Consider the following 20218-nt stretch of genomic DNA (forward strand, 5'->3'; position numbering starts at 1 on the left):
ATTTGGAAAAGATGGCTTTATTGTTCCATTCCAGTCAGGTTTCCTCATCAAAAGCGTCAGTCATCGACACTGTCGCCATCCAAGTCCAGTCATTGGTTGGATACAGATTACTCTCGACCTGCATCAAGGACTTCGGTTTCTGCTTCTTCGGCGCCGTACACCAGTAAGGGAGACCATAAGGAAAGGCATCGCCATTGGCATCGCAATCCCTTACCATCTGATCCGTGCGGACCGGTGGCTTCCACTTCTACTTCCAAGGAGCTACCAAGGAAGAAGGCCCATGCCGAGGAGCCCCAAACCTCTGTGCCAGCTTCACAGAGGGGTCCCTTGCCTTCGGGAGAGGCACCGACCGATGCTCCACCTACACCGGTGGTTCCGGCAGTGCCCATCCAGCTTCACACTCCGGTCCTGGCATTAACGCCAGCGTTCCGAGAGGAACTGAACCAGATGGTTCAGGAGGTGGTGGTGCAAGCTCTCCACGGATACCCGATTTTCCATCGGCACAGATACCATCTCAGATTCAGACGCGGAACCGATGCCACTGATGCTTGCACCAATGCTGGACATGATTGATGCCCTCATCGGTGCTTTGCCTTCGGCACCAAGGAAAACACGTTGCCTCAGCCCTTCGATGCCCATTCCCTCTCTTCAAATGAGGGTGAATCGCTGATGCCAGACCCGGTGCCTGGCCCTTCTGGAGTGTTACCACTGAGGAGGCCATAGAGTCCTTCTGCACCACTTTTGCCACCAATGCCCCATCGACCTCTACCGATGCAGACACCGGTGCCACCCATACAGCCACCGGGCCCTTCGGTGCCTCAACCTTCTCCAGCTGGGGAAAGTCCATTTTTGCCCTCTGGAGAACTGTTGGGTGCTGGGCATCAGCATTATCATCCTTGGTCTGATGACTCTTCGATTCCCAAGACACAGGAGATATTCCATCAGAGCCTTCTCCTCCTGATGAGAGAAGAAAGTCTCCTCCAGAGGACCTTTTTTTTTTTTTTTTTTTTCCATCAAAGCGATGTCCGAGTCTATTCCATTTACACTCCAGGCAAAAAATGTTAGAAGTCCTTCAGTTTGTTGATGCACCGAAGGAGGTAATGTCCATACCTGTCCATGAGGTCCTCCTTGACCTTCAACGCAATTGGGAACATCCAGGGACAGTCCCTGCAGTAAACCATAAGACTGATTCTACATATCTGGTCCAAGCAGCACCTGGATTCCAGAAGGTTCAACTTTCCCACCATTCAGTGGTGGTCGAGTCTGCCCAGAAAAAAGCCAGAAGACCAACTTACTCATCCACACCTCCAAGAAATGAGCAGAAATTCCTTGACTCTTTTGGGCGTAGGGTCTTCCATGGAGCCATGCTAATCTCCCATATTGCAGCTTACCAGCTTTACATCTCGCAATACAACAGAAACCCTTTCAAACAGCTCCAGGATCTTTCTGATACTCTTCCTGACCAGTTCAATGTAATTCTAAAGAAAGGTCTGGATGCTGGTAAACATGAGTTGTGCTCGGCTTATGACATCTTCGACACAGCCACCAGGGTGTCAGCAGCTGGAATAAGTGCTCTGAGATGGGCCTGGCTCAAGTCTTCGGATCTGCGTTCAGAGGCTCAAGAGAGGTTAGCTGACCTCCCCTGTATGGGAGATAACCTTTTTCGGTGAGAAAATTCAGTAGACTGTTGCTCAACTTAAAGACCATAAAGAAATGCTACGGCAACTCAGCTGGGCACATGGACTTCTCCACTTCTAAACGCCTATTCCGTAAGGAGGCTGAGCGAACCACCTTTAAGGCATGCAGATACTACCCACCTCAGACTCTCTCGCCCATATCAGAAGCCTCAAACTCGCCAGCCTAGGCCCCAGAAGACGGAGCCTCCTCCACAGCCTGTCAGTCGTCTGGTTTTAGACTGCCCAATAGAGCAAATGTCTGCCCCTCCCGCAATTACCAGTGGGCGGCCATCTCATCTGGCACACGGTCACCACAGACAAGTGGGTCCTGTTGGTAATAGCTCAAGGTTACCATGTCAACTTCCTGTCCATTCCGTCTGACTCCCGCCTCATCAGACGTGGAGTTCCGCCGACCACTCTCCACTTCTAGAGGAGGAAACAAATTCCCTCCAAGCCAATGCCATAGAACAAGTTCCTTCTCCACAAAAGGGAAAAGGCTTCTATTCCCGGTACCTAATACCAAAAAAGTCTGTAGGCATTCGTCAGATATTAGATCTTTGGGCCTTGAACAAGTATTTACGAAAGGAAAAGTTCAGGATGGTAACCTTGGGCTCTCTACTCTCTCTGATGCAACAGGGGGATTGGCTTTGCTCTCTAGATCTAAGACGCGTACATGCACATAGCAATTACCCCGTCTCACAGGAAATACCTCTGGTTCCTAGTCGGAAACAAGCACTTCCAGTACAGTGCTTCCGTTCAGCCTGGCATCGGCCCCTCGTGTCTTCACGAAATGCCTGGCAGTAGAAACCGCATACTTAAGGTGACTGTGCACTCACGTCTATCCCTATCTAGACGACTGGTTACTGAGGGCTCAGTCGGCAGAGGCGGTGCTTCAATCCCTGCAGCTAACTTTGCAACTAATACTGTTCTTGGGATTTCTAGTGAACTATCAAAATCCAGTCGGACTCTGTCCCAATCCCTCTCCTTCATTGGAGCGAATCTAGACACTATCCAAGCAAAGGCGTTTCTTCCCAGGGACCGAGCTCATATGCTTGCAGTGCTTGCGCACACTATACAGTCTCACCGAATCACGACTGCTCGTCGTATTCTCATCTTGCTGGGCCACATGACGTCCTCGGTCCATGTTACACTGATGGCTCGACTCGCCATGCGAGTAACGCAGTGGACCTTAAAATTCCAGTGGTCTCAGGCCCACCAGCCAATGTCCGACACTGTCCAAATCACCAGGCAGCTTAGTCTCTCACTAGTGTGGTGGGTCCAGGAATCCAACCTGTTCATGGGATTACCCTTCCAAGCTCCAGAGCCTTAGATTATTCTGGCTACAGATGCTTCCACCCTGGGTTGGGGGAGCACATGTCCACAACCTACAGACTCAGGGAACCTGAGAGCAACTTACCTGGTGGGCGTGGACAATGTACTAGCGGACAAACTCAGTCTCAAATTTCAACCCCACGAGTGGTCCCTGAACCCTGCCGTGGCAGAACATATTCCATAAGTGGGGGCATCCAACGATCTCTTTGCGTCGATCCACAATCACAAAGTGGACAACTACTGCTCCCTATGTCGCAGTCCCAGGACTCCACCAAGGGATGCGTTCGCTATCTCTTGGACAACAGGTCTCCTGTATACCTATCCCCCGCTTCCACTAATAGGCAAGACTCTCGTGAAGCTACGTCGAGACAAGGGTCTCATGATTCTCATAACCCCATACTGGCCATGGCAGGTGTGGTTTCCCATCCTTTGCGACCTCTCCGTCTGCCCGCAGATTCGTCTGGGCGCAGATCCATCACTGATCTCTCAGAACGCCGGGTGCCTCAGACATCCAAACCTCCAGGCTCTTGTGCTGACAGCATGGATGTTGAAAGGCTAGTTTTGTGGCCTCTCAGACTCTGTATCCCAGGTCTTAGTAGCTTCATGAAAGCCTTCCACTAGAAGATCTTATCATTCTAAATGGAAACTGTTTTCGTTGTGGTGCACATCAAAGGAGTTAGATCCCTTTACCTGCCCCACAACGAAGTTTCTGGACTACCTCTGGCACCTCTGAGTCTGGTCTCCAAACTTCCTCCATTAGAGTTCATGTCAGTTCAATGGCCACCTTCCATAAGGGTATAAGTAATGTTTCTATTTCAACACAGCCCTTAGTGCGCTTTATGAAGAGTTTGCTTCACCTCAAGCCCCCTTTCCGTCCCTCTGCCCCTGCTTGGGACCTTAATGTGGTATTAGCGTGACTCATGAAACCTCAGTTTGAGCCTCTGCACTCCTGCGAGTTACGGCATCTCACTTGGAAGGTGCTCTTCCTTCTTGCTTTGTCTGCTCGCAGGATCAGCGAGCTGCAGGCGCTGGTTACTTACCCACCTTACACGAAATTCCTTCATGATCGAATGGTCCTTCGCACTCATCCTAAACTTCTACCGAAAGTAGTCTGAGTTCCATTTAAATCAATCCATAATTTTGCCGACTTTCTTTCCAAAACCCCACTCAATCCAGGTGAGCGGGCTCTGCATTCCTTGGATTGCAAGCGTGCGCTAGCCTTTTATTTGGAACGCACTGCAGGCCATAGGAAGTCCACCCAGCTATTTGTCTCCTTTGATAAAATTAAACTGGGAATCCTGGTGGGGAAGCAGACCCTGTCCTCCCGGCTGGCGGACTGTATTTCCTTCTGCTACCAGCAAGCAGGCCTTCTGCTCCAGGGATGCGTTAAAGCGCACTCCATTAGAGCAATGGCAACATCTGTAGCACATCGTCTGTCTGTACCTCTTGCTGACATCTGCAGGGCTGCTACATGGAGTTCTCTCCATACGTTTGCAGCTCTTTATTGCCTGGACAAGGCTGGCAACCAAGACTCTCTTTGGCCAGTCTGTTCTATGCAATCTGTTCTCAGTTTAATACCCAACTTCCTTCCAACAGTCTGCTGGGAATTTCAGGCTGCCCTCTTATCCAAAATCACCCCTGTTGTTGTGCCTGTTGCATGTCTTTGGGTGCTTTTGGTATATTGCTCGGGCATCCTCAGCCCGCTATTCACCCATATGTGAGGACTACCATCCTGCTTGTCCTGTGAGAAAGCAGAGTTGCTTACCTGTAACAGGTGTTCTCACGGGACAGCAGGATGTTAGGCCTCGCGAAACCCACTCGCCACCCCGCGGAGTTGGGTACACTTGTGATTTATTTTATTCTTCGAACATACTTTTTACTGTACACGAGACTGAAGGGGGACCCCCTGCTGGATGCAGGGTTGGTACCATGCTGGGCATGCTTAGTCAGAAACTTTGACAAAAGTATTCTGTGATTAGGCTCCATTCTGATGTCACCCATATGTGAGGACTAACATCCTGCTGTCCTGTGAGAACACCTGTTACAGGTAAGCAACTCTGCTTTCTCGCAGTAGTCTACTCTCCATGGTAGATTCTGGATTGTTTACTCATTTAAACACTCCGCTGCATCCCTCGGCTCTTGACTCCCCACTTGTTATAGTAATTGTCTGCTTATTGACCGAAAAAGCAAGCTTGCTTTCTTTAAATAGTGTTTTCTGTAGATAGGATGAATTAGCCTTGGTAAATACCCACTCCACCTCCCTGGAGAGTCAACTTCCTGGCTAGGTTTAGCTTTGATTAAGGTGCTCATGAGGCAATGCCCATGGAGGAACTCTAGCACATGCTCAGTAAAACTAGAATCTCTACTAGCTAGGAGAGACTCATCCATTTGCTGCTGCCTGTTGATGTCACCTATGAGTCATGGCTAATTCATCCTGTTTTCTAGGGAAAACACCATTTATGGTAAGCAGACTTGTTTTCTGCTCCACTCATTTTATAGACCTCTATTATATCTCCCCTCAGCTATCTGTTCTCCAAGCTGAAGAGCCCTAACCTCTTTAGCCTTTCCTCATAGGGGACTCATTCCATCCCCTTTATCATTTTTGTTGCTCTTCTCTGTACCTTTTTTTTTTTTTTTAATTCTGCTGTATCTCGAGTTGTAACTAGAATTGCACACAATACTCAGTGTGATTGCACAATGGAGTAATGCAGAGGCATTGATATTCCCTGCTTTCTTCTCCCCTCCTTTCCTAATAATTAGCATTTTATTTGCTTTCTTGGCAACTGCCAGACATGGAGCACAGGATGTCACCATTAGCCACAATGGTATCTAAATAATGTTGGCAAATGGTTGGGTGGTGACTCCCAGAGTGGAATCTTGCATTGTGTAGCTAAAATTTAGTTGCTTTTCCTCACATGCATCACTTTGCACATGTCCACATGAAATGTCATCTTCCATTTCAATACTCAGTCTTGTAAAGCCCTCTTGAAAATTCTCACAATCTTCTTGTGGTTTCACAACTTAGAATGATTTTGTATCAACAAATTTGATCTCCTCACTCATTTCCATTTCTAGGTCATTTATACACCTCAAAAAACAAAGGTTGGCATGCTACTATTCACCTTTCTCCGTTAAGAAAATTGACCATTTAGTCTTACTCTTATTTTCTATCTTTTAGCCAGTTCTCAATCCACAATAACATTGCCTTCTATTCCATGACTTTTTTTTTTAAACTTCTTCAGGAGTCTCTCATGACCTACTTTGCCAAATACTTTCTGAAAATCCAGATAACACTGTCAACTGGCTATATACATGTTTATTCACGCCTTAAATGTAGGAAGTTGGTAAGTCACTTCCCCTGGCTAAATCTGGCTTTGTCCCATTTAAACTATGACTATATGTTAAGTATTTTTTTTTCTTTAATAGTTTCACCCATTTTTCTCAGCACTGATTTTAAGGTTCATTGGTTTGTAGCTTCTGGGTTACCATTGATGTTATGTTGGCCACCCTCCAATCTTCAGGTGCTGTGGCTGATTTTAATGATAGTTTACAGATTACTAATAGTAGGTCTGCAGTTTTTTAAAAAGTTTTTTCAGCACTCTGGAATGTATACCATCTGGTCCAGTTGATTTGTTACTCTTTAGTGTGTCAATTTGCCTTCTTATATTTTCCAGATTCACTGAAATTTGCTTCAATTTCTCTGAATTGTTACCGTTAAATATAATTTCTGAATCTGCCTTACATCTTCCTCTGTAAAGACCGAAGCAATAAATTCATTTAGTCTCTCTGTTATGGCCTTGTCTTCCCTTAGTGCCCCATTTTAGAACCCTTGATCTAATGGTCCAACTGACTTCCTCGCAGGCTTTCTGCTTCAGATGTACCTGAAAGACATTTTACTCCCACCACAATCTTCTTTTCAAATTCTCTTTGCCTTCCTTATCAGTGCTTTGCATCTAACTTGCCAGTGTTTTACTGTTCCTGTATCTTCTTTTAAGTTGTTCTGGCTAGAATAGCTTCTCACCCCACCTTTTAACCATGCTGGCAGTTTGGCTGCCTTTTCACTTTTTTTTTAATGTGTAAATTGTTCTTTTGAGGTAGAGCCATGCTATGACTGTGTTTGTAGAGAGATTCCACAGAGTTGATCACAGCCTTTAAAGAAGGCAGTACTCTAAATCCTTCTGTTCAAAATGATGTGGAGAATTAATATAACAGCTAGAAGTAAAACCAAATTTCCATTCTATTTGGCATATGAGCTCTAGTGAGGGCTCTGCTTTCTAGGTGGCATTTTTTTTTTCTGAAGGTGATTGATCTTTATGGTTGAATTCAATATGGCAAAATGGTTTCAATCTTTGTAGACACTGCTTATTATGGAGGCAATCTGTCTTTTGGATTTTGAAGGGTTAGGGCATCTAGTAGCTCTATATGAGGACGAAAATAGTCAATGCCTGTGATAGCTGGAAGCCCTGAAATTAGTACTGAGAAACTTTTGGATCATAAGAATTTTTTTTACAACTTTAAAAAAAAACAAACAAAATTTTGTTTTTCTCTCTCAAAAGACAAAAGATTGAAGTTTGCACAGACAACTGCAACAGGCCAAATACTTCAAATGCATATGCAGTGGGTAAGTTCTTTTTTTTTTTTTTTAAATGGTTAAACATTTTTATTTAAACTAAAATAGCATCTGATACTCTTATTCTTTGTATATAAACAATGTCTTCAGCAAGGCAGCATCCTTGCTGAAGACATTGGTTTGTATATAAAGAATAAGGGTGACATGCTATTTTAATTGTTTGGATTGTTCTTTTATGCATGTTTTGCAAGACTATTGTAAACATTTTTTATTGACATTTTCTCAACAGTATAGATAAAGCATCAATAATAAATTAGCCATCCATTTTACTAGTATTCAGACAACACCAAACAACTCCAAAAAGTGACCTTGCACAGACAAGACAGGAGCAGTCTACCATTTCAAAAAATAAGAATATCACTCTCCTCCACAGTATACCACCCTGCTTCCTCCATGGAGTGACTGGATGTGTGCAAATATCTTTTCATTTGAGCAACAATTTATTTAAACACACAATTTTTTAGTGCCAGTATTAGCATTGCATTTCTGTATATAGTACAAAGAAAATAAGTATCTTAGTGGCAATGTAAAACTTATGAGCAATCCATGCGCTGAGCTTGGAGGGTGCACACCACCTTATGATACCGCAGCATGACGTGGCTTTGACAGTTTTTTGTAATACCTCTGGAAATGAATGAGGTCCAGATTTGACAAAATGTAGCATAGTCTTTGGAAGATCTGTAAATAGCTCTTTGATTCTCCATTTAAACTGCTTCTACAATTTAGCTCTTAACAAGCAGATGGGTGGGGGGGGGGGGGTCTTCCTTTAACCAATTAAAGTATATACTTCTTAACTAACAGATGTATGCCAACCAAAAATAATTTATACCTCCTAATAAGTATGTTTATCCAAGTAATTTTATACAAAGTTTAGGAGAGAATACCACATTTTTATCTGTAATTATAGCTAAATATTAAATCACTTTCTTCCTAAACAATTGTATATGTGGGCTTTCCCACAAACAGTGAAACAAAGTACCTTTAGCTTTGCATTTTAGACAGTTATCAAAAGCAATATGTGCTATTTGTTTCACTCTAGTGAGTGAAACCATAAGTCTATGCTTAATTTGATTAATAAATAGCTTTAATAAAGCCAATATTTATTTGCCAAATCTTTAATTTCCCTCTAGCCCCATACATCTGCAACCACTGCCAAAATAGGAGAGTAAATCTGGGACATGGAAATGGCATTTTATCCTACTAGTTACAGAAAGTCAAATTTAGTAGCAATATAAGATGCAATTAAGGCATTACCTTAATGTAAGTCCATAAAATCCTTCCTGGTAAATCCCTTCGCCTTAATTTTCGAAGGAATCCATAGTGATAGAATTTTGCTTATTAAATCTCCAATTTATAAGATACCTTTATCCTCCAGCTTTTTATAACAAGGATATAATGATGTAGTGGGGGAAAGAAGTATTCCCTAAAATTGGTAACAAAGGGGAGACATTTACCGATATGCCAGTACTTTGTCTCAAATATTTCCAAGCTCCTCTCATAGAATTAACTAGCACATGAGAAGCAACATTGTAAGGAAACTGAGCTTTGGGAGCATGTAATACATATCTCAGATTTAAGGGACAAACTACCGTATTTTCTTTTCAATTTCTATATCAACAAACTGACTGGTCCCACCCAGCCAATCTGATAGAGGACCAAATAATGCTGCCATATTATAAAATTTAAAATTAGGAAAATATAACCCTCCTAAAAGTGGGAGCATCAATCACCTTAGACATAACCCAAGTTTTTTTTTTTTTTATCGTCTCTCAAATTTTGGGTAAGAATTCTGGACAGTGAAATTTTAAAATGTGACAGTAAAGATCTGAATTTTGAGTTTTTCTTAAAATATGGTTTTACAGTTGAAATTCAGCAAGCAAATTTTAATGCTTTTGTTCAAAAGAATGCAGTGTTGTGTTGAGAGAGAACTAACCATCTGAACTTCTGAGGGGGATGGGTAGTTGAGTGAGACTAGGTTTTGTTTTTATTTGAGTTTAGAATTTTTTGACACTTAGCAGAACTCAGTGCTGCACATATCTATTAGTGCTAGAGAAATTAGTACATTTTAAAGTCTACTTTAATGAATATAGTTTTTATAATTTGCTACGGTTTTTTTTCAGCTACTAAATTTCACCATGCACAGTAAAATATTGTGATACAGTACTGTTAAACTTGTCTTGATGTGTCTCTCCTACTTTGTATACTTCATAGATTCAGAAGATCTACTGAGCTGTGGTTCAAAAGAAAAGGATACCACTTTCTGTAATTCAAAGGTAATTCAGAGTTCCTTGTACATACCCAGATCAGTCCAGACTCCTAGGTTTTGCCTCCCTTCCAGCAGATGGCGACAAAGTTTTCACAGCCACTGGCACATAACCAGATGTAACACGTGCAGTCCTCCAGGATTTCTTTGTCTCCAGCAAATGGAGGTGGAAAACTTGCAGTTCTGAACCTTGGGGGGGGGGGGGAGGAGGAGGAAACCACAATTTTCCTAGTTCATTCTCCTTTGGTCTCTCCCTGGAGGTTGCCAGGTCCTGGTGTAACCATCCCCTCCTGGTTGTAGAGTTACACGAGCAGAGGTTGGGGACCCTAACTTGCTCTTTGGACTACTTTGGAGGTGAAAGCTGGCAGTCCAGTTCCCTTACCTTCTTGGAGCTCATAAGAAGCCTGAACTTTCTTTCAGATAAGCCTGTTCTGTTTTTGTTATCGCTGCTGTGTAAAGTTTTATATAAAAAAAAAAGGAAAGAACTTAGAGCAGGGAAAGGCAGTGGCTAGCCTTGGTCCCTGTTCTCCCCAGTGCTGGCAATGCAGGGAGGTAGCTTGAAGTTTGATTCTTCTCCGGCTCTCCTGGTGGTCTGTTTTCAGCCAGCTCGAGCTTGCTGCGTGGTTGACACGGCACTCAGCGATACAGCTGGAAGTGTGTTGTGCTGAGTGTGGGGAACTTTCCGCCCGCCTCTCCCAGGCTGAGTGCTGTTCCTGGTGCCTCCCTGGAGGGGAGAGCACAACGGGAGGGGCTGGAACAAGATCTCTGGTGCGGCGCCGGTTTTGGGGGGCTGAAAACGGCACGGCAGAGGATCCGTTCCCGTTGAGCAAGGGAACGGTGGCCATGTTGAAAACCTTTACAGCTCAAATGCAGAAGGGAGAGGGGATCTATCACTGGCCGAAATTAGCTCTGCTGAGGCCTGGGTGGGCCTTGCAGAATGGTTGGAGCATGAGTCTGGTTCTCTGGCAGAGGATTCAGACACTCTGGCCCCTTTTTCTCCAGAGTTGGTTTTGTTAATGCATCAGGCATTTTTGGTGCACTAGGCGGCGGCCCACCCCTCTCACAAGCGCAGGTCAACGGGATCCCTACCCAGTAAGAGCTAAGGGGCCACGAGGGTTCGCAGGATCCGTGCCCCTTCGATGCCGGCGGGGGGATGCAGGTGAGTGTTCCTCTGAGGATTTGGAGAAGGGTTTGTCCCTGGATGCTGGCTTGTCCGACTTGATCCAGAGCAGGGACCGGTTGAAGAGCAAAAGGTTTTCCCAGCTTTGGAAGGCAATGATCCTAAGTTGCTTTGTCTCTTTCAGAGGGAAGAGCTGAGACCCTTCATTCTGCATGTCTTGCCGGAGCTGGGCATTGCGGTTTCTCAAGGGAATACGGATCCGGTGGATGTAGATCCGGTTATGGTGGGCTTGTGGGGTCCGGCCAAGACATTCCCTTTTCATAGCTCTGTTAAGCAGTTTGTGGACAGGGAGTAGAACACTCAGGAGACTGTCATTAAGGTGAGTAGGGCTACGGATAAGCTGTATCCGCTGCCCGAGGGCACTTTGGAGCTCTTACAAGTTCTGAAGGTGAATGCTGCGGTCTCTGTCACGAAAAGGACAACCATTCCCATGGCCGGGGCAGTGGAGCTGAAGGATGTATAGGATAAGCTGAAGATCCATCTTAAGATATTTGAGGTCTCTGTGCTGGGCATATAGGCAGTGGTTTGTAGTAACTTTATGCTTTGTGCATCACTGCAGTGGGTGCAGCAGTTGCAAGTGGATAGGCACTTATCTCCCGCAGAGTCGCAGCAGGTGGATTGTCTGGAGGTTGCGGTTGCTTATGGTGCAGATGTATGATATCATCCGTACTTCTTCCAGAACGATGATGTCAGCAGTCTTGGCTAGGAGGCTTCTTTGGTTGCGGAATTGGTCAGCGGATGCCTCATCAAAGGCACAGCTTGGTGCCTTGCCGTTCAAAGGCAAGCTCCTTTACATAAGAACATAAGAAATTGCCATGCTGGGTCAGACCTCTCATGATTTTAAAGATCTCCATCTTATCCCAGGACAAGCAGGATGCTAGTCCTCACATGTGGGTGACGTCACTGACGGAGCCCTGAAGCGGGAAGCTTTCTGTCAAAGTTTCTAGAAACTTTTGACTGGCCCTGTGAGGCCACTGAGCATGCCCAGCATGCTATGATATTCTCTGCCACAGGTGTCTCTCTTCAGTCTTCGTCTTTCCGCGCTGCAATTTGCATCGCGGGCATAGGAGCCGTTGAGAAATTTCTCAACAATTCTGACTGAAAAAGTCAATCAACCAGATATTCTCTCTCACATTTTTCTCAAAAAGGTTACTTTTACACCGGCTGGTGAGTACCTAAGTCTCAATTTTCAATTTTTCTCTAAAAATTTTTTCGCATAATTTTCATTCTTTGCCTCGACGGCCGTCGATCGCAATATGGCTACCGGTTTTAAAAAATGTCCGGTATGCGCACGAAAAATTTCCCTTACGGATCCGCATCTCGAGTGCGTCTTATGTCTCGGCGAAAATCACGACGTTAAAAACTGTCCGCAATGTGCCGAAATGACGCCGAAGACAAGAAAATGTAGACTGGAAAAAATGGAACATCTATTCCACCTCCAGTTAATGCCGTCGCCTTCCACTTCGAAGTCTCCGGCCGGAGTGAAGCAGCGGCTATTACTTAAAAAATCGATCGGGGGACCGTCGGGGGATCATTCATCGCCTTCGTCTACCTCGGCAAAATCCGGCGAATCTCAAAAACATAAACATCGACATCGAAGGTCGTCGACATCCGAATCCACATACTGGAGTCCGCCGACAGCAAAGCGGCCACGCTCAGACGATACCTCGGTGTCTGGGCCTCCTCCGATCTCGACACCGGAACCCCTACAGGGCCCTGCAGCGGTTCCAACGCCTCAGCCTTCGCCACCGCTTACAACTACTCTCACAGCAGTTGTAACGCCAGAATTATCTGAAATGATAAAACAAGCGATTTCACAGGCTTTAAGGGAACAATTAATTCCGACGACTTTGTCGATGCCGATGCTACAAGCATCGATGCCGGCAACATGGCCGATGCCGGTGGGACCACCGATGCTGGTGTCTACCATGACGCCGATGACTCTGAAAGAATCGACGTCGACACCAAGAATACTAACTTCGACGTAGACATCCATATATGCGCAGATACCGTCCACGACTTCGATATCGATGCCCATGTTACCTCCATCGAGTGCGAGACAATTCTCGATGTCGAGACAACCAACAGCACCATCGAGGACATCAACCATAGATGTCGAGGATGTTCAAGATGTACCTTCATTACATCATCTCCTCCATAAATACCAAGATGTACTTCACACAATGCCTAAAGAACAGGAGTTTTCAACTCATCCTACTGATGATCCACTGCCAGGTCCATCAGGGCTCCATCTGCCTCATAAAACCACAAAACCAAAGCATGTTTATGGACAGGAAGAAGAAGATTCCTGGGACAGTCAGGATACAGAATCTTCTGAGGACTTTGTCTGAACCCTCCCCTCCTGAACCAAGAAAGAAGTCCCCACCTGAAGACCTCTCTTTCTCCAACTTCATACAAGATATGGCAGACACTATACCATTCAAGTTGGAAACTGAACAAGACTCAAGGCAACACACCTTAGAAGTGCTGCAGTTTGTGGACCCTCCCAAACAAGTCTTGGCTATACCAATACACGAGGTGCTTTTAGACTTACAACACCGTATCCGGGAGCACCCATCCACAGTGTCCGCGGTAAACAAGAGAGTGGATTCATCTTATTTGGTACAGTCAACTCCAGGGTACCAAAAGGCTCAACTGCCACATCAATCTGTGGTAGTTGAATCTGCGCAGAAAAAATCAAAACGGATTAGGCCCCATTCCTCTAACCCACCTGGCAAGGATCACCGCTTCCTGGATTCTTTGGGGAGAAAAATTTACCAATCCTCAATGCTAAACTCCAGAATCTCTGCATACCAACTGTACATGACACAGTATCAGAGAAATTTATGGAAGCAGATGGAGGAACTCACAAATTTACTGCCTGCACAGCTACAAGAACCTGCACAGGCCATAATCCATAAAGGCCTGGAAGCAGGTAAACACGAAGTAAGAGCGGCCTATGACAGTTTTGATACTGCCTCCAGAACTGCGGCTGTAGGCATTGCTGCACGTAGATATGCATGGCTCAAAGCTTCTGACCTCAGGCCTGAGTTGCAGGAAAAACTTGTTGATCTTCCATGCAAAGGAGACAATCTCTTTGGAGAAAAAGTCCAGGAGGCAGTCCAACAGCTGAAGGATCACTCAGAGACTTTACGCCAATTATCTCAATTGCCTCAAGATCCTTCCACACAGCCTTCTCGCCGACCTCCTCGCAGGGAAACAAAGAGGCCTTATTACAGGCCACGCAGATACTACCCCCAAACATCTCGAGATAGATCTACAAGACCTCAACAGCAACGCACCCAGGCTAGACAACCAAGGGCTCCCCGTGCTCAACCCCCACCTGAGACAGGCCCTGCTACTGGGTTTTGAGATACAGGCCAGAGAACAAATCACTCCTTTAAACCCTCACACACAAATTCCAGTGGGTGGAAGAGTGTCCCACTTTTACACACACTGGCAAACAATAACAGACCAATGGGTGCTCTCCATAATAGCACAAGGTTACAAACTTAATTTCCTATCAATTCCACCAGAATTTGCACTGAGAGCCTGCCCACAACAGGAATCTCAACTAATTCATCTTCAGAGTTATCCTCCCTTCTGAAGCTCAGGGCAATACAATTAGTGCCCCAGTCTCAGAAGGGAAGAGGATTCTACTCCCGTTACTTCCTCATTCCAAAGAAAACAGGAGGCCTACGCCCCATCCTAGACCTGAGAAATCTCAACAAATTTCTAAAAAAGGAAAAGTTCAGAATGGTTTCTCTAGGCACTATGCTTCCACTTCTTCAAAAAGGAGATTGGCTTTGTTCTCTGGATCTTCAGGATGCTTATACTCACATCCCAATATACCCTCCTCATCGCAAGTACCTGCACTTCATAGTAGGTCATCAACACTTCCAATACAGAGTCCTTCCCTTCGGACTCGCCTCTGCCCCCAGAGTGTTCACAAAGTGTTTAGCAGTCATTGCAGCACATCTACGCAAACAAGGGGCTCATGTATTTCCATATCTAGACGACTGGCTCATCAGAAGTCAGTCTCTACAAGGAGCTCTCGATTCTCTCAATCAAACAATTACAACACTACATTCAGTGGGATTCCTGATCAATTATCAAAAATCTCACCTCCAGCCAGCACAACTGCTTCAATTCATAGGAGCAGAATTGAACACCAACCTGGCAAGAGCTTTTCTACCAGAGGACCGGGCAGAAACAGTCTCCTTACTAGCCAGGTGGTTCACATCACAAACACATGTAACAGCCCACCAGTTTCTAACTTTGCTAGGCCACATGGCCTCTACAGTTCATGTCACACCCATGGCACGTCTAGCCATGAGAATAACGCAATGGACTTTAAGATCACAATGGATCCAAGCCATTCAACCATTACATACTCAGATTCAAGTAACCCACCAACTACATTCTTCTCTGCTATGGTGAGTGAACAAGGACAATTTGCGAAAGGGCCTACCCTTTCAACAACCAGTTCCACAAATAACTCTGACTACCGATGCATCCACCTTGGGCTGGGGAGCTCACATAGGCAATCTCCAGACACAAGGTACTTGGACAAAGCTCGAAGCAACATTTCAAATCAATTTCCTGGAACTTCGAGCTATATGTTATGCTCTGCATGCCTTCAAGGACTGTCTTACAAACAAGACTGTGCTGATCCAAACAGACAACACAGTAGCCATGTGGTACATCAACAAACAAGGAGGGACAGGATCGTACCGCCTTTGTCAAGAAGCAGCTCAGATATGGGGTTGGGCCTTGAACAACTCCATGTTACTCAAGGCCACTTATCTGGCAGGCATTCACAATGTAGTGGCGGACAGACTCAGTCGTCAATTCCAACCACACGAATGGTCCCTGGATCCCACAGTAGTGACCAGAATATTTCAACGTTGGGGACAACCAACAGTAGACCTCTTTGCATCACATCTGAATCACAAAGTGGACAACTACTGTTTCCTATACAACCTGAACAACAGGCCAGCCAAGGACGCATTTGCTCGCCCTTGGACCTCAGGCCTGCTCTACGCGTATCCTCAGATACCGCTCATAAACAAAACTCTAGTGAAGCTACAACAGGACAAGGGGACCATGATACTCATAGCCCCATATTGGCCTCGACAAGTATGGTTTCCCACACTTCTAGACCTCTGTCAGGTATCCCATTCGCCTGGGAGTAGCTCCCACTCTCATAACTCAGGATCAGGGTCGGTTGCGCCATCCCAACCTTCAATCCCTATCTCTGACAGCTTGGATGTTGAAAGCTTGATCTTACAACCACTCAATCTTTCATCCAACATATCCCAAGTTCTTATAGCTTCATGTAAACCTTCCACACGGAAAAACTATGCTTCCAAATGGAAGAGATTCACTTTGTGGTGCAAGCAAAATGACATTAATCCTTTCACTTGCCCTACAAATTCTTTACTAGATTACTTGTACCATCTTTCAGAATCTGGTCTCCAGACTTCATCTGTAAGAGTGCACTTAAGTGCAATTTCAGCTTACCAAAATCAGGTAGCGGATGCACTTATCTCTACACAACCTCTAGTTAGCAGATTTATGAGAGGTTTAACTCACCTCAAACCACCAATTAGACACCCAGTCACACAATGGGATCTAAATTTGGTTTTAACAAGACTCATGCGTTCTCCTTTTGAACCCATAGATTCCTGTGACCTAAAATTCCTTACATGGAAGACCATCTTCCTCATAGCCATTACGTCAGCTAGAAGAGTTAGTGAATTACAAGCACTTGTCACATATGAACCTTACACTAAGTTCTTACATGACAGGGTGGTTCTCCGTACTCATCCTAAATTCCTCCCTAAGATAGTCACGGAATTCCACTTAAACCAATCAATAGTTTTACCCACATTCTTTCCACGGCCTCATTCTCACCAGGGAGAGAGGACCTTACACATCTTGGATTGCAAGCGCACTCTGTCTTTCTACTTAAACCGCACTGCACTCCACAGGAAATCCAATCAGCTTTTTGTTTCCTATGACCCAAACAAACCAGGTAAAGCAGTGAGTAAACATACTCTATCCAATTGGCTAGCAGATTGCATACAATTTTGTTATCAACAAGCAGGCCTTCCTCTCCAAGGGCGAGTAAAAGCACACTCAGTAAGGGCAATGTCCACTTCAGTAGCACACTATCGTTCAGTGCCCATACTTGACATATGCAAAGCAGCAACATGGAGCTCTCTTCATACATTTGCAGCTCATTACTGTTTGGACAAGCAAGGAAGACAAGATTCAAACTATGGACAGTCTGTCTTAAAGAACTTGTTTCCAGTTTAATCCCAACTCCTTCTACATCCATCCTGCTGTGATCTTCGGCTGCCTCATTTTCAACAACAATACTACACTGTTGACTCCATACAAAATGAGTCAGCCTCTAGCTTGCTAATCACCCATATGTGAGGACTAGCATCCTGCTTGTCCTGGGATAAAGCAAAATTGCTTACCTTGTAATAGGTGTTATCCCAGGACAGCAGGATGTAGTCCTCACAGAACCCACCTGCCACCCCGCAGAGTTGGGCCTCATATTTTTATTTCTATTTTATTTTGCTAACGCATTTGCTATATACGAGACTGAAGAGAGACACCTGTGGCAGAGAATATTATAGCATGCTGGGCATGCTCAGTGGCCTCACAGGGCCAGTCAAAAGTTTCTAGAAACTTTGACAGAAAGCTTCCCGCTTCAGGGCTCCGTCAGTGACGTCACCCATATGTGAGGACTACATCCTGCTGTCCTGGGATAACACCTATTACAAGGTAAGCAATTTTGCTATATCTCCCCTCAGCCGTCTCTTCTCCAAGCTGAACAGCCCCTAACCTCTTCAGCCTTTCCTCAGAGGATTTGTTTCATCCCCTTTATCATTTTGGTTGCCCTTCTCTGTACCTTCTTCATCGCAACTATCTTTTTTAATATGCGGCGACCAGAATTGTACACAGTATTCAAGGTGCAGTCTCACGTCGGAGCAATACAGAGGCATTATGACATTTTTCCGTTTTATTAACCATTCCCTTCCCAATAATTCCTAACATTGTTTACTTTTTGATTTCTGCAGCACATTGAGCCGACTATTTCAAAGTATTATTCACTATGATGCCTAGATCTTTTTCCTGGGTGGTAGCTCCTAATATGGAACCTAACATCGTATAACTACAGCAAAAGTTATTTTTCCCTATATGCATCACCTTGCACTTATCCACATTCCCTGTATGTACCAGGATCAGTCCAGACGGTGGGTTATGTCCCCCGTCCAGCAGATGGAGTCAGACCAGAGCTTGAAGGAGTCACCATATAGGCCAGTACACCCTCTGCTGGAGCCCAGTATCTTTCTGACTCCAGCAGATGAGAGTTGGGGGACCCAGTAGCTCCCCCAGGGTGACAGGGTATTAACATTTCTTCTTCTTTCTTCTATTTGTTCCTGTCATCTTTTGTTTTAGGCATTTTGGATCAGTAAAGTTAAATAACAAAAAAGCTCCAAATTGTTCTGCTTCTCTCTCTCTACCGGGCCTATCTCCGTCGTCGTTGGGGGTAAGTGTACGGTTTTATTTTTTTCCACAGGCTTCTCTTCCCGGGCGGTCGAGGTGTTCCGTGGATGCCGGTGGTGCCGGCCTCTCCACGCGGCTTCTGAGGGGCCTGCGGCCTGGCGGCTCTTCCTCGCGAGCCTTGCTCCGGTGGGAGGGGGCTTCCCCGGCGACTAGGGACCTCCGGTGGGTTGTGCAGGCCGTACCGGGCCCCCCCACGGCACTCCTTCGCTTCTTAGGCGCCCCCCCCGAGGCGTCTCTCACCCGGCGATCTCATGCCACGGCCGTCAACGTGTGCGGCCTGCGGCGAGCCGGGGGTGCAATTTTCGCGAGAGGGGGTGTGTGAACTGTGCCTCCCCGAAGGGGAAGACATCTCGCGATCTGCGGACGCGTTTGCGGACCTCCCATCTCCACAGCCCGGGCGGCGCGGGCCGGCCACGTCGCCGCCAGTGGCGGGAACGGCGGCCATCTTAGGGGTGCATCATGAGGTGTTCAGGCCTTCAGCAAGAGACGGGATGTCCCGGGAGACTTCTCACCCGATTTTGCCCCCGGAGGGGATTTTGCCCGATCGAGGCCCTCAGGAAGGTCCCTCCTCAGGGACTTCAAACAGCTCGTCGTTTTTCTCCCCGGAATTCATCTTATTAATGCACAATGCATTCCTAGGATTTCTGTTCCTCCTCCTGGTCCGCAGGACCTGCTTGGGTCTGGCTCGGGGGTCCCTGCCTTGCCCCCGGCGTACCACGGGGGCGGCCTCACTGGCAGGGGATGACCCCCCGGACCCCCCGGAAGCGCACGCGTACGGACAGACGGATGGGGACGATCCACGTGCCTTGCGGATCTTTCAGAAGGAAGAGCTAGATGAGCTCATTCACCATATTATTCAGGAGCTGGACCTTGATCCCCCGCCGGACCCTCCGGCTCCAGTAGCTCCGGCCGTCGCTACGTCCTCGCGAAAAGGGGACCCTGTTCTTGCCGCTCTCCGACCTAGGGCGAAGGCTTTCCCCATACATGAGTCTTTCCTACAGCTCCTCACCAGGGAGTGGGACACTCCCGAAGCGTCCTTGAAGGTCACCCGTGCCATGGAGAAGCTGTATCCGCTGCCGGAGGATTTTTTGGATCTCATCAGAGTCCCCAAGGTGGATTCAGCAGTTTCAGTGGTGACTGAGGACGACCATCCCGGTCACGGGCGGTACGGCCTTGCGGGATACGCAGGATCGCAAACTGGAGACGAATAAAATGGTAACATAAAAATGTGGTGTGACAAACCGAATTGCATGTAATCAAAACAATAAAAAATATGTCCTTTACCTCAACTCAATTCGTGTATTAGATGAAAGAGTCCAAGTCTTAAAAAAGACTGTGTTGGGTATTCTGCAATATAAAGTAATAAATCAAATATCTAAAAAATAAGACTAATTGAGCTGGCATGATAAAAAAAATTAATAAACTTGCAACGTATGTACTCAAAACTGTTGCTTTAATTAAAGAATATGTAATATTTAACAATGTGTACTCACAGTAAGCTTTTTTCAAGCCAATCCAATAGTGAGTACACTGTTAAATATTACATATTCTTT

General features: G+C 45.9%; 1 protein-coding gene across 1 annotated transcript in view; it reads left to right on the top strand.

The window, feature by feature from the left end:
- The first annotated feature begins 9850 nt into the window (after window positions 1-9850).
- Window positions 9851-20218, top strand: part of RNF17 (ring finger protein 17) — a 1084608-nt gene continuing 1074240 nt past the window's right edge. Inside the window, exon 1 of the mRNA XM_029603155.1 lies at window positions 9851-9911. The gene's annotated coding sequence lies outside the window, so the exon portion shown is untranslated. The remainder of the gene's footprint in view (window positions 9912-20218) is intronic.

Source organism: Rhinatrema bivittatum, chromosome 5 (assembly GCF_901001135.1).
Source record: "Rhinatrema bivittatum chromosome 5, aRhiBiv1.1, whole genome shotgun sequence".
In the NCBI taxonomy this organism is placed as follows: domain Eukaryota; kingdom Metazoa; phylum Chordata; class Amphibia; order Gymnophiona; family Rhinatrematidae; genus Rhinatrema; species Rhinatrema bivittatum.